Here is a 3727-nt window from a genome sequence, read left to right as displayed (position 1 = left end):
TCTGACTCTAGGGCTACTTCCTCTGACTCTAGGGCTACTTCCCCTGACTCTAGGGCTACTTCCCCTGACTCTAGGGCTACTTCCCCTGACTCTAAGGCTACTTCCCCTGACTCTGGGGCTACTTCCCCTGACTCTAGGGCTACTTCCCCTGACTCTAGGGCTACTTCCTCTGACTCTAGGGCTACTTCTCCTGACTCTGGGGCTACTTCCCCTGACTCTGGGGCTACTTCCCCTGACTCTAGGGCTACTTCCCCTGACTCTGGGGCTACTTCCCCTGACTCTAAGGCTACTTCCTCTGACTCTAGGGCTACTTCCCCTGACTCTAAGGCTACTTCCCCTGACTCTAGGGCTACTCCCCCTGACTCTAGGGCTACTTCGCCTGACTCTAGGGCTACTTCCCCTGACTCTAGGGCTACTTCCTGTGACTCTAGGGCTACTTCCTCTGACTCTAGGGCTACTTCCTCTGACTCTAGGGCTACTTCCCCTGACTCTGGGGCTACTTCCCCTGACTCTAGGGCTACTTCCCCTGACTCTAGGGCTACTTCCCCTGACTCTAGGGCTACTTCCCCTGACTCTGGGGCTACTTCCCCTGACTCTAAGGCTACTTCCTCTGACTCTAGGGCTACTTCCCCTGACTCTAAGGCTACTTCCCCTGACTCTAGGGCTACTCCCCCTGACTCTAGGGCTACTTCGCCTGACTCTAGGGCTACTTCCTCTGACTCTAGGGCTACTTCCTCTGACTCTAGGGCTACTTCCTCTGACTCTGGGGCTACTTCCTCTGACTCTAGGGCTACTTCCCCTGACTCTAGGGCTACTTCCCCTGACTCTAGGGCTACTTCCCCTGACTCTAGGGCTACTTCCCCTGACTCCTGGGCTACTTCCCCTGACTCTAGGGCTACTTCCCCTGACTCTAGGGCTACTTCCTCTGACTCTAGGGCTACTTCCCCTGACTCTAGGGCTACTTCCTCTGACTCTGGGGCTACTTCCCCTGACTCTAGGGCTACTTCCCCTGACTCTAGGGCTACTTCCCCTGACTCTAGGGCTACTTCCTCTGACTCTAGGGCTACTTCCTCTGACTCTAGGGCTACTTCCCCTGACTCTGAGGCTACTTCCCCTGACTCTAGGGCTACTTCCCCTGACTCTAGGGCTACTTCCCCTGACTCTAGGGCTACTTCCCCTGACTCTAGGGCTACTTCCTCTGACTCTAGGGCTACTTCCCCTGACTCTAAGGCTACTTCCTCTGACTCTAGGGCTACTTCCCCTGACTCTAGGGCTACTTCCCCTGACTCTAGGGCTACTTCCCCTGACCCTGGGGCTACTTCCCCTGACACGACTCGCCCATGTGACCTCTCCCATCAAAATATGTTGAATTGTTTATCACACACCAGGTGGTTTTGTGTTGAAATCAGACTGACACTCCTTTGAAGATGAGATCATTTTGTTGCCTAATTTTTGGAGTCTCTGGGGTGTGTGCCTTCAAACCAGCAGGTTGAGAGTTTGAGTCCAGGGAAGGGCAACAGCTGGAATAAAATTTCAAAAATCATGTATTTCAGAGTGATTGTTTTGTTTTGTTTGTTTTTTTCCGTATTATTAAATTATGTATATAGTTTAATAAAAGTGTCAATATGTATCTGTTATTGTGGTTTTATTGTACCCCAGGCCTACTAAATGGCCTCTGATAGCCTAGGGAGCGAGAGAGAGACCTTGCTGCTTTCTTATCTCTCAATCTCAATCACTGTCTGTTGATTTTGTCCATTTACACATTCAATAACTACACATACTGACATGGGAGTGTCTCTCCTCCTCCTTTCTAGTTTAATCAATAGAACTGACTCTGATGCCGAATGAGCTATGTCTCTGTTCTTCTCAGCTCTGATCTCCTCTTGCCCAATAGTAATAATACAGGTATACGTTCATATTATATGTGTCAACATACTGTGCGTTCGCTGTGCGTTCGCACCATTTCAAAGTCCTTATGGCAGAAGCACAGCAATGTTTCCTTTACTGGGATAAAAGTACACGGTCGGGTACTGAGCATGCGGAAGCTTTTCTGAGGTGTGTTCACAGTGAATAAACAGAAGAGGAATTTGGAGGGTAAACTCTGAGAGTTCGTTCAGATGACAGGTGGTGTATCAAAGCACTGCTGTGTCTGTCTGTCTATTTGTCTGTCTGTCTGCCTGCTTGCATATTATCTATCAGTCTTCCTGTGTCAATAAAAGATTAATCATTTTAACTCCATTCCCCTGTTCTCAGGGCCGGCTCTCGACTTTTGGAGGCCGTAGGCAACATTTTCTGTGGGGGCCCCCTTTTGAAATAAACCCTACCCACCATCAAGCAATAAAGACTAAGGCACCATCATTCCATCGTTATATGATGTTAGACCATCACTTTAGGCTATCATCAGCAGCAATGACGCACTTGAGTATCACATTGGGTTGGGGCCTCAACTAATCAGATCAATCGATTGCAGGGGGGGGGCGCTCGCGGAAATCTGGGTTTTATCATCACTGGGACGTACTGTATCCAATGAGAACGTTAACGCTTTTTATAATTTAAAACAAAAAAGTTTTGTGAGGACAGAGGCCCTTCACCTACAGGAGAGACTGGCCCTGCATGTTCTCTTTAATATGTTGGACATAGTGTATCTATAATATGTAGGTTAATTTTCAGCCTCCTTTTTGATCTGATGATCACCTGTTGTGACCGTATTCGACTCTGCTTCATTCCTTTGGGTTTAGCAAAGTCTCATAAAAAATTTTAGGTGTGAGGAGATTTTAGGTATGAGTAATTGTAGTTATTTTGCTCTCTACATTACTTATATGATCATAACTAACCTTATACAGTATAACATCATTCCTCCCACTGCTGCTTTGACTAGTTGTGTGTAAAAAAAAACAAAACAATATAACATAGTTTATTATAAGCTTGCCAGAGCAGGGCTCGATTCGCTAACTTCAGCCTCGAGAGGCATTTGATCGTGTTGACATATCAGTATTATTATCAGTGAGCACTTGTTTAACACGCTACAGTTATCAAAACATTTATTAACTATTTTCTCATGTAGGCGACAGTAGCTTATTACAGTTGTTTTGATGATTCTTGATTGTACTTATAGTAATAATAACAATAACAATACTACTACTACTACTACTACTAATAATAATAATAATAATAATAACAATAAAACAACAATAATAATAATAACAACAGCATATTATCATATTATTACTGCCATGTTTTTATTATTATTATTATTATTGTCATTGTTATTGTTGTTATTATTATTATTTATTAGATGAATTGACAGTAGTTGGAGGGGATAGCCATCATACCATTGTTTCAGTTTAATATGGTGTCAGGTGTCAGGCCAATGACTGAACCTGCCTTCTGTACTGTAACCAGGGCCTCAGCAAAACATGCAGACCTGTTCATATCAAACTACCTACATGGGGTGAGAAGCCTAGACCTTGTTTGCCTCCTGTCACTATTCATCATCTCCCTTGGAAATACGTCCTACTTCTACGCAGATGTCAGGCTGTGTTCTTAAGGCTACAGTCTGAACTGTAGGCGACAATGAAAATAAAAATGCTGACATAACTGTGCCCTTTGGACCTGGTAAGGCTCTGTGAGTCTGTTCATTCTCACATGATCCCGGCTGCTGAGCGCGTCATAGGCTACGTCACACGGTGTCATATGACCCAGTGCCCAGTTTACGGAAGCAGCGGAA

The 3727-nt window shown here is 45.4% G+C and overlaps 1 protein-coding gene across 1 annotated transcript in view; it reads left to right on the top strand.

The window, feature by feature from the left end:
• Positions 1-827, top strand: part of slc5a9 (solute carrier family 5 member 9) — an 8591-nt gene extending 7764 nt beyond the window's left edge. Inside the window, exon 13 of the mRNA XM_084459027.1 lies at positions 1-827. This exon is cut by the window's left edge and continues 763 nt beyond it. The gene's annotated coding sequence lies outside the window, so the exon portion shown is untranslated.
• The last annotated feature ends 2900 nt before the right edge of the window (positions 828-3727 follow it).

This window comes from Borostomias antarcticus, assembly GCF_949987555.1.
Source record: "Borostomias antarcticus genome assembly, chromosome: 26".
NCBI lineage: Eukaryota > Metazoa > Chordata > Actinopteri > Stomiiformes > Stomiidae > Borostomias > Borostomias antarcticus.
Note: the sequence above shows the minus strand (reverse complement) of the source record. Positions and strands in the feature narration are given on the sequence as shown.